This window comes from Indicator indicator, chromosome Z (genome assembly GCF_027791375.1).
Source record: "Indicator indicator isolate 239-I01 chromosome Z, UM_Iind_1.1, whole genome shotgun sequence".
NCBI classification, from domain to species: Eukaryota; Metazoa; Chordata; class Aves; order Piciformes; family Indicatoridae; genus Indicator; species Indicator indicator.
Window position 1 is genome coordinate 47,564,821 of NC_072053.1, and position 11,655 is coordinate 47,576,475.

An 11,655-nucleotide genomic window follows, 5' to 3' on the forward strand; every position below is an offset into this window, starting at 1 on the left:
CTGAACTCATAAGCCTGTGTATCACTTGCAGGTTTTTTTCCCATCTCTTTCCTCCTCCAGCCCATTGTTCACCTTCATCATTGTCCAACATCCTATCTTTTTTTGTATAACTGCTTATTCTTATACAGGCCCTCTGCAGATGTGTCACAAGCTGATACTAACTTTTAAGGTCTCTCAGTCTGTGCAGTGTTTCATAATTCTCTTCCAGCATGGCTATTGACATCCTCCAAATGCCATTCACCATCAACAGCTGCCAGGTAAATTCTGGGACAGTGATCTACAGACACCAAGCTTAGCAGTTTCATAGTCTGTACGAACAGGGTCATATCTTCTCTGGACTGAATTCAGAGCCACAATTCATCTTGTTAGGGTGGGTCAGCCTTATGTAAAACCTTACATACAAGCTTAGCCCATTAGTAAGAGCATAGCACACCACAAAATTTTAGGCAGCAAGTAGAGAAAATTTTCAGTGTGTAAAGGAAAGAGGTTTTGTTTTTCAGGATACACTTCCTTTTGTTGTTTTTTCTTTGTTATTTTTTATTAAATGATTAAAACAAAACCCATATCAGGCTTTTACCCTATGACACTTTTCTGGATGCCTATTTTCATGACATTAATAAGTAGAGATAAGGCTTGGTGCACAGCTGTATCTCTCCACTAAACTTCACACTAGGTGTTCCTGGAAGGTGTCAGTTACTCTACATGTATGTCTCTGAAATAATTTCTTTAGACATTTGGCAGACAAACTCAGTCATTATCCGGTATGAAGAAAGAAGTAAAAAAAAAGTAGAAGAAGGAAAAGAATGAAGAGTGAATAAAATATAACAATCTACTGTAACAATAATTAGCAAAGATTGTTCAACAGAGGAAAGTGTACAGAAAAAAAAACCACAAAAAATTGCCAAAGGGAAAATTATAATAATAATAATCGTAGAGAAATAATAATGGTAAAAAAAACTCCAAAAGACTTTAAAGGTGTAATGAATATAGTATCAGAGTTAAAATCTATTTACAATGGAAAGATTAAACTTTTTAAAAGAGATTAAAAGCAGTATGTAGAGCATTTATGAGTCTTCGTAAGTCTTTACTGCCTAAATTCTGCTTTTGCTAAACTCAATTGTAGAAAATCTTAAGGAAGGATAAATAAACTAAAAGACAGTAAGTGTACATTTGAATCTTGATTTGGATGAGGAGTACACTTCTGAAATTATATTCCTAATCCTTCTGACTTAAATTTTTTAGTTTACATAGAAGAATGATATACGGAAGCAAAACCAAGTGCCTTTTCCATGACATTGAGTCAAAAGACACATACTTGGCCTATATCTGGTGTGATCCAGTCACTAATTCAGCTCCTAGAAGCAGACAAGGGCTAGTTTGAGGTATCTGCCCTCTGAATGTGTAGTGTTGTCATCTCCTTATAGTGTCAGAGCATCACAGGACTGCAAATCCAGTCTACCAGGCTATGCTACCTGCAGCTGCAATCCCAAGCAAAGAATGAGTTTGAAATGCATCCCAAGCAAAAGGTGTAATGCAGTCAATGCAAGCTGTCTTTTCCCCCTTCTCCCCACCCACTCCCCCTTTCATCTCCTTTCCCCTCCCTCACAGGATCACAGGACGTTAGGTGTTGGAAGGAACCTCCATAGATCCAACCCCTCTGACTGAGAAAGACCATAGAATACAGCACAGGTCAGACAGGAACACATCCAGATGGGTCTTGAAAGTCTCCAGAGAAGGAGACTTCACAACCCCTCTGGAGAGCGTGTTCCAGTGCTCTGTGACCCTCACAGTGAAGACCCTCACAGTCAATATCCTCATGGTGATACCCAGCCCTCATATATTTATAAATATTTATTAAATCCCCTCTCTGTCTTCTCCTCTCCAGACTAAAAATCCCCAGGTCTCTCAGCTTCTCCTCACAGGGCACATGCTCCAGTCCCCTAATCATTCTAATAGCTCCCCACTGGATTCTCTTTAGTAGATCCCTGTCCCTCTGGAACTGGGGAGCCCAAAACTGGATGCAATATTCCAGGTGCCCTCACCAGGGCAGAGTAGAGGGGGAGGAGAACTTCCCTTAATCTGCTGAACACAGTCCTTTTAATGCACCCCAGGATCCCATTGACCTTCTTGGCCACAGGGGCACATTGTTGTTCCACGGATAACTTGCTGTCCACCAGGACTCCCAAGTCCTTCTCCACGGGGCTGTCCTCTAGAAGATCACCCCCTACCCTGCACTGGTGTAGTTTATTATTTCGTCCCAGACGCAGGACTCTGCACTTATCATTGTTGAACCTCATTAGGGTCCTCTTTCCCCAGCTCTCCAGTCTGTTCAGGTCTTGCTGAATGGCTGCACAGCCTTCAGGTATATCAGCCAAACCTTCCAGTTTGGTACCTCCTTACCAGGAGATAAGAAATGGAGGGGTAAAAAGGCAGAGAAAGAGTTTTCTGTTGATTTAAACAGAATATTTCATTCTTCTGCTACACAGGTATCAGATTACACCAGTATATATAGAGAACAGAAGGAAAAGGGAAAGACAGACCTGTCTGAAACCTCTAACAGCCAAAAATGCAGCTGCCTGCTCAAGGACAGGAAAAGCCAGAGAGTGACAAGGGACATAATACCTCATGGCCATAAATGCATCAGTTGTAAATTCATGGTTTTGATAGTGTGTGTGTGTGTGCATGCACGTGTGGTGCATGCACACACACACACACACACGTGCACATATAGATACATAAATATGTACATATTATGTGGTTCAAACCACTTCAAAAGGAAAACACAATGTAAACAGAGGGGTATATGAGAAGGATTATCCTGACACTCACATGCATATATCATAGGATCATAGGATCATAGGAAGTTAGGGGCTGGAAGGGACTTTCGAAGATCAGCAAGTCCAATCCCCTACCAGAGCAGGACCATTGAATCTAGCACAGGTCACACAGGAACACATCTTGAAAGTCTCCAGAGAAGGAAATTCTACCACCTCCCTGGGAAGCCTGTTCCTGTGCTCTGCGACCCTCACACTGAACAAGTTTCTCCTCATGTTGAGGTGGAACCTCCTGTGTTACAGTTTATATCCATTACTGCTTGTCCTATCACAGGGTACAATGCAGAAGAGCCTGTGCCCTCCCTCTTGACACTCAGCTCTCAGATATTTATAAACATTTATTAAATCCCCTCTCAGTCTTCTCTTCTCCAGATTTAAAAGCCCCAGGTCTCTCAGCCTCTCCTTATAAGAGCACATGCTCCAGTCCCTTAATCATCCTGGTAGTTCTCCATTGGACTCTCTCCAGTAGATCCTTGTCCCTCTTGAACTGGGGAACCTAAAACTGGATGCAAAATTCCAGGTGAGGTCTCACTAAGGTAGAGTAGAGGGGGAGGAGAACCTCCCTCAGTCTGTTGGACACACTCCTCTTAATGCACCCCAAGATACCATAGGCCTTCTGCATTCTTCATTACAATGTCCAAAATATTTTAATACTATTTTAATCAATACTATTTCATTTCTTGTTTGACAGAATCTTTTTCTTTCATTTACAGGTAAAAGAAAGCTGTCAGTGGTCTTGTTTTAGGTATTTCAATGTTTTGATGTGATCAAAATGTAGCATCTAGTAGTGACTTTAAGTACTGATATTTTTCAAAAGCCTTATGGAACCATAGAATTGTTTAGGTTGGAAAAGACCTCTAATATCATCAAGTTCAGCCATCAACCCAACATCTCAACATCCACTGAACCATATCCCAAAGTGCCATGTCTATACTCTTTTTTTTTTTTTTTAACACTTCCTGGGATGGTGACTCCACCATCAACCTGGGCAGCTTGTTCTAATGTTTGGGCATTATTTCAGTAAAGAAATTTCCTAATATCTAATCTAAGCTTCCCCTGGTGCAACTTGAGGCCATTTCCTCTTGCTTGTTACTACCACACTACAGCCTACCTTCAGATAGTTGCAGAGAGAAGCCAGGTCTCTCCTCAGCCTCCTCTTCTTCAGGCTAAAAAACTCTAGTTACTCAGGCACTCCTCTTAAGATTTGTTCTCCAGGCCCTTCACAAGCTTCACTGCCCTTCTTTAGACAGGGCCAGCAACTCTAATGTCCTTCTTGTAGTGAGCGCCCAAAACTGCACCCAGTATTTGAGGTGCAGTCTCACCAGTGCCAGCTACAGCAAACACCAGTTGTGACCAGCCTCGAGCCAGAGAGGTTTCTGTGCATGTAAGATGCATGAACGAGAGTGTGTGAGAGAAAGAAGAACAAAAGGCATCATTCAACCAAGGTGAAACACCCAGCTTTTTCATCAGAGCCAAGGAGAGCTTTGGGTTAATCTGATGACACACTGAAGTTGTTTCCAAGAGATGCCGATGTAAAGAGGTACACCTTTTGGCATCTAGTAAGTTCAAGCTCAGTATGCGTCTATTTGTCTAAATTAGGACTTGAGGTATGTTTGAAGGAGGCAAAGAAGGGCTCAGTAAATTGCATAGTCGGGTTTACCTTATGAGAGCAGGTTAGTTCACAGTACATGGCAAAGTGTCCAAACCACAAGAATTTCAGAGAATGTTACCTTTTGTTCCTCAAATGTCCACTTACTAACTCAGAGATCAGGTTCAAATTTCTCTCCACAGTGTATGAACTATTGGTACTACGGTCTCTCCATGAATACAACAAATGTCTTTTCACAATTAAGAGTGCTTTTAACTGTGCTTATAGTACTGAAGACTACATCTGGTAGTGAAATATCTTTACAGTTTCTTCACATTATATCTGTACATGTGTAGAGCGGCTTATTTTCACCCAGTTTGGGCAGAAATAAATGAGGACTTGAACTCTGTAAACATTACTCAGGTAATTATGGAGACCTTCACTTTCTGGCTTGAATTAGTATGCATCTCCTGATAAAAAGCAGCACCATTGAAATTTATTGAGGTGAAATACAAGATAAATAGTTGACATCTATGTACATTTTGCTTATAATGTACACTGCATTTCACAAAGAATTAAATATAACAAGAGATATAAACTGCCTACTTCCTTTCGAAGCCCTTGGGAACTGACTGCTGTAATCAGCAGCAATTAATAAATTTGTATCTCATATTTGGACTTAAATTGTGATACTGTTCATATAGTTCTTTGAGGCACTACGTGCCTGAGTAAAAAGTGTGCAACAGAAGTCCAGCAGATTTGAATAGGAGTATTTCTTTTTCCAGTGAAATAATTTCTATCCTTTTAACACAATTGAACACTTACCTTTAATTTTGATGGAAGTATTATCAAGAAGATGCTTTTGCAAATTACGTGCTTCAGGCAAATGTATACTATATAGAAAAGAAAGTCCTAGAAACCTAGGTCATTTTTTTTTTTCAGGAGGTGTTGAATGACAACAGCAAGATAGAGAGACCTCAGACTATTTCAGCCAAAATTGTGAATCCACAAGGAATTCCTATTCTCTTTCAAGAAATAAAATTACCGATAATCCCTCTACTGCCAGATATCCGGGTCTTAGGAGAAACAAGAGGAGGTATGGAAAAAAATATTCAGAGCAAGGAAGGCATCTGTCTTGGATAAGGTGTGATAATTCCTTTATGAAGTAGGTTTTAGGGAAGAATTTGAAAGATGTGAGATCTTGGCATGCAAAAGGACTTAGGAGGAGCAAAATGGCATATTCCATCTGGAACACAAAAGCTAAGTGTAGGAAAGGCTAGTGGGGAAAGAAAAAGAGAGAGAGAGAGAGATAGAGAGAGAATTTTAAGGAGTCTGGGGCTTGAAAACAAAACTAAGGATCACTTTAAAATTCTGAAAGATATCACTGTAAGATCTCATTGTAATTCTGTAAGAGTTAACATGAAAGGCTTTAATAGATTAAATGTTCTTTCCCAACCTCTCCATCACTATATTTGTTGTAAGATTGTATTTTTCCTGCCTAATACTTCTGTTCTCCCACTCCTCATTCAAGTCATGCTCCAGTTCTCTTGGTGTTAATATTGTCTTCCATTTATTCCCCTAATAAAAAGTGAGTCTCAAATAATTCCTTATTAGGAGAAGTGTACTTTAAAATAAAGTAGCAAAAAAAGTCTCTGAAAATTTGAGAACAGTATTTCCCTGTGAACTTAGTGGGAGGTCGTAAGGACTGAATTCTAACCTTTGCTATGCTGAGAAAAAAACAGTGGCTTGATGAATATACTGTTCTGGAAACAAAAGTTTAAAAATCTGTAAGGACTACATAAACTGACTCAGTCAAATAAAATGCTTCGTAGTCATGTAGGAAGGATATAAATCACTTCTTTCATGAAAAATTGGATAAGCACAATGATCCAATAAACAGGTGGTTTGACTGTTGAAAATTCTACTCATGAAACAATCCTTAGAGTAAAAACAAAGATGATTCATATACAGTATAATAATTTGTCCATGCAAGAGGAAAAGACCACAGCTGCTTTTACACATTACTAGCAAGCATTGCAGAGAGGTTTGGGAGAAGCACTAACCAAAATACAATAAAGTTTCTCTCTATGGGAGCAGAATAGAAGTAGTTAACTCTTCAAGTCAGCTCCAAATTAACACTGAGCATGATTTAGAAACAAACAAGCTCAAAGTGATAGCAGCAAGGAGAAGGGTTTTTATTTTGTCGCCTCTTATCTCTTATAGTTCTATGTGGAGAATAAGATTGTGGCTAAATAATAGCTTGACAATAACAAATTGTGAATATATCCCAATCCAAGACCTCTCATCCTCTCACTGTCAGTGCAGAAAAAAATCCCTTAGGCACCAGTACTTCTTTTGTGAACTATTAAGAAGCATTTGATAATACAGCATGATCCATAGAGCACAAATATAACTGCATCAAACAGAATAATACCTTTCTATTATCATACCTTGCCAAATGGTGCAAGCTGTCAAAGCCCTTGCAGGTTAGTGACTGCAGTAATATGGATTCTACATTCATTCTGAATATTGCTCTTCATTGCATGTATTAAGAATGCTTAGGACCAAGAGACACACTGTGTGGTGACAGCAGGAGCACGACAAACAAAATTGGAGCCTTGAAAGAGAAAAATGTTGGACAGGTAAACAAGTGAACCATCTGAGAATAAGCAGTGTTGTCTACAATTAACTATTTAAAAGAACCAAGGAAGACTTTGTATGAGTGTGAAGGAAGAAATGTGTCACATGAGGATCATGTTCGGACATATATTTTAGATCAGTTATTATGGGTGAACAGCATGTATAGCTAAGTACAGTGTCTGCTAGAGAGCTTACTCTTATATAAAGGATCTTTGACCTTGTTTACTCATTTTAAAAGATAAGATTCTCCACCTCCAGAAATCCTCAGGGGAAAGAACCTATGCAAGTTTTCTCCTATAAACCCTAATCACAAATCAATGGAGCACAATGCATGGGCCCTCACGTAACACATTGGTCAAGCTCAAACTGCAGGAAAAAATGTCAGTGCATGTGTTTGGATAATGAATGAACACAATAAAACCATCACCTGTCTACAGATATTTATCCAACAGAGGACTATAATGAATACGTACATTAAATACCCATTGAAAAATTATGTTAATATACTGATTTTTATTCAATAACTTTTTTTCTGTTATTTTCTCTTACTGTGGAATTTGCAGAGAAAAATCAATCTTCTATTTCTTCTGTTTATACTAAGTCTAAGATTTAAATTGCATGTTAAGAAGAAGTTCTTTACCATGAGGGTACTGGAACACTGGAGATATGCAAGTCGAAGCTTACAGAGGGCATTGGACTAGATAACCTTTGGAGATTACTTCAAAAGAGACCATAGTATGATTCTATGATTAGAAAGAAGTGAAATCTTGTGCAAGCCCATGTTAAATAGCAGAACAATGAAGAAACTCTTAGATGCAAAGTGCCTTCTCCATGCCACCTGCTGGCTGCCAGTTCTCAGAATTGAGGACAAATGAGGAGGAATAACAGTGGAGAAGTAGAAGAGATCATAAAATCATAGAATCATAGAATCAAACAGGTTGGAAGAGACCTCCAAGATCATCCAGTCCAACCGATCACCCAGCCCTAAGCAATCAACTAGACCATGGCACTAAATGCCTCATCCAGTCTTCTCTTGAACATCTCCAGTGATGGTGACTCCACCGATAAGCACTGCCAGCTAGCATACACAAATTCCATCTCAGCAAAATAACCACGCTATAAAGATTCTTTTTTCAGTTCCCCCGTTATGACCTGTAATGTACAAGGGGAAGAACAGTAAGGTTGCTACTACTTCAGCCTCCTTAATATAATCACTTTCCCGTGCTCTATGGTTACTTCTCTGTTAGCACCTGTAAAAAGGAGGTGTTTAATATGAAATTGACTTTGCATGTTAAATGCAATAATAAATAATTTCACGGAGTCAAGGACTTATTTACATGGATGTTTAGCCATGATATTGTAGAAATGGCTAAAATGCCTGTCCCTGGTTCCATGTTTTATGCGTTCTATTTTGCTGATTTGTTTATAGAAGAGGTAGGTTTCACCTCACTAGACTCACTAGACTTAGTAAACTAACAGAAGAAAATGATTTGTACCATTAACACTAAGAAGATGTCAATTTCCATGAGAAAGTACTCTAGGACCCCAAACCTTACACTCAGTAAAACAGCATTTGTGTTTCATTTATAATGTTTCCTCTGCACTCATCATGTTACTACAGTCCTGTCCAGAGATGTCTTAATTATATTTAACAAAAGTAAAATTCCACATATTACACCATTCACCAATACAAGATAAGTCATAACTAGAAACTAGGCTGCTGAAGTATGTGGTTTTCTGGTTTTCCTGGCACTGGAAACATTTCTTGAACTTTAATTAGCAAAATGACTTTTTTTTTTTTTTTAATCAGATGTATTTATAGCACAGTTACTGTCCATTTGAGAAAAAGAAAATTTTAAAAAAAAGTAATTACTTATCCTGTTTAACTATTATAAAAATATGAGCCTATATGTTGGTCATTGTACTACGGAATATGTTTACAAGAACAGAACATAGCAGAATTTTATTTCATAAAAGGAGATTATGAAAATTAAAAATTTTAACATACTGGATATCAATCATACATGTCTAGATCAAGGCTATAACAGTTTCACTGCCTCCTTCTGTTCCTGCTTCCCTAGCACAGAAGCAGTCGCTTAGGAGGATGGAGTGAGACAATTTTGTGTGTTTTTATGTCATTATTGAAGTCCTAAGGAAGAGATTCACAGCTCATTAGGACTTCCCTCCTGCCACATGAAAAGATGTATGTGGGAGGCTAGGTGTGTGTTTAAGCAGTTCCTAAAAGATTCCTAAAGACAGAAACTTTCCTTAACCACCAAATCTATGAGCTTATGGTATAATTTTTGACTATTCAGACAAGGACTCAGCACTATCCATGCTAGAACTGACTTGTTGACAACAGCCTGAATTACAGCCTATACAAAAACTTCAGTAATATCCATGAAGAGAATTTTTTAAATGAAGATTTGTAGAATGTCAGCTGTCATTAGCATTAAATTTGGCAGCTTCAGATATCAGTGTAATTCAAGTAAACACCATCTCCTTTGAGTATTTCTATGTTCTGAATAGAAGAACCAGTTATTCATTGTTGTCTAGTGCTCTACTGTCTCAGGGCTTCATGTGTGACATTACTGCTCTAACTTCCAAATGTAGGTTTTATCTGAAAGTTACGCCTTACCTCTTCAATGGGCTTCTTTAAACCTATGAGACTTTTGATAACTGTATTCAACCTAGCAGTATTTCACCAGGAAAACATAATAAATGTGAGGACAAAAAAGAAAAAAAAAAAAAGTACATCCCTTGAGAGAATCCAGAAACAAGTTAAATATTTAAAAGTAAAATAGTCATTGTATAAATAGGACATTATACCATTAAACAGAAAATATCTGTTTACTTTTTACCCACTGTGCTCTCCATGAGAAAATTTACTGCTCTACAGTATTGATACATAAATCAGTGAATGTGTATGGAAATGGGTTACAACCACCTACCAAAATCTGTAACACTAAGATGAAACCTTGTTCATAAAAATCCAGTGAAGGAAGAGAGACTGCAGTAAGTAAGCTGGACAAGATTTTATCCAGCCAAACCTTTAAGGGCTTAAAAAGTGGAGTTAGAAAAAGCAATCAGGAACAAAGGCACAAAGTAAATTAAGAATCCTTACTGACAGAAGTACGTATGAGAAGAGAGAAAATACGTATGCCCACAAAATGATACACTAGAAAAAAATTGCTAGAGATTTGACACAGAAAAACAGACTGAACCAGTTGCAGGGACAGAAAGAAGATATCTCATATTATGCAATTGTGACATCTTAGCATTTGTAAGAATTATCTTTGGTACAACATTTGAAAGTGACGGTAAACATTCTACCTCTTGATATTTTTCAGTCGTCTTCTAAAAAGTCCAGCTCCTAAGCATTATAACTCTTCCTCATATATTTCCCTAAGGAATATTTATCCCAGAAGCTTGTAGATCAGCATATATATGTATATGAAGAATTTAGGACTTAGGAAAAAAAAGTTTACATGGACTTAAAAGAAATGCAAGTACCTAAGGCAGAAAAGACACAATGTGGCCCTCAAATATCAGTAATACTTACAATGATATTCTGTAGTCAGCGAAGAAGAAGTTTTTTGAGAACAGATGTAGCCAGGCTAGAGGAACTAATTTAATTTATGCTTCATCTTCTTGTTGATACTTAAGAAGTAGACACACAGAAGAGCAGAGCCATACATAGTTAACCTATTAATCACAGGATACTATTCAGCTCAGTCTTTGATATAATTATTAATGTGGATGTCAAGACTTTGAACAACGGCATATCTGTGAAATCTGATTCTGCTTCTAAGACATTTGTGACAGATGGGTCTTGTTTTCTCTTCACAGCAAACACATTTTTGATTTGCCAGAATGCAGTACAAATACTTCCTCAACAACAGTAACAAGAAATAATTCTACATGAAGAATAATCATCTGCTAAAAGAACACCTCCATAAGATTTTAAATAAAGGACAAGCATTGCCATGGCAATTTGATAAAGTTCCCCAGCTGTCAAAAAGTGGAAAAAGGAAGACCTGGGGAGCTACAAGCCAGTCGGTCTCACCTCTGAACCCAGCAAGATTATGGAGCAGATCCTCCCAGAAACTCTGCTAAGGCATGTGAAAAATGAGGTGATCTGTGGCATCTAATATGGCTTAACCAAGGGCAACAGTGGGGTATCAATATGGATAGATAAGGGAATAGCAACTGATGTCATCTACGGGGACTTGTGCAAAGCATTTGACACTGTCCTCCATGGCATCATGATCTCAAAAATAGAAAGATATGGATTCAATGGGTGAAGCACTCAGTGGATAAGGAATTGGTTTGATGATGCCACTCAAAGAGTGATGGTCATGGTTCAAAGTCTAAGTGGAGACAAGTAATGACTGGTGCTCCTCAGGGGTTAGTATGGGGACCAGTGGTGTTTAGTGTCTTGGTGACATGGTTCAACAAAGGCAACTATAAGGACTTGCTCCTGGGTTAGGGCAATCCCACACGCAAATACAGATTGGTCAGAGAATGGATAGAGACTGCTCCTGAGGAGAAAGACTTGGGATACTTGTTGATGGTGTTCAGCATGAGCTAGCA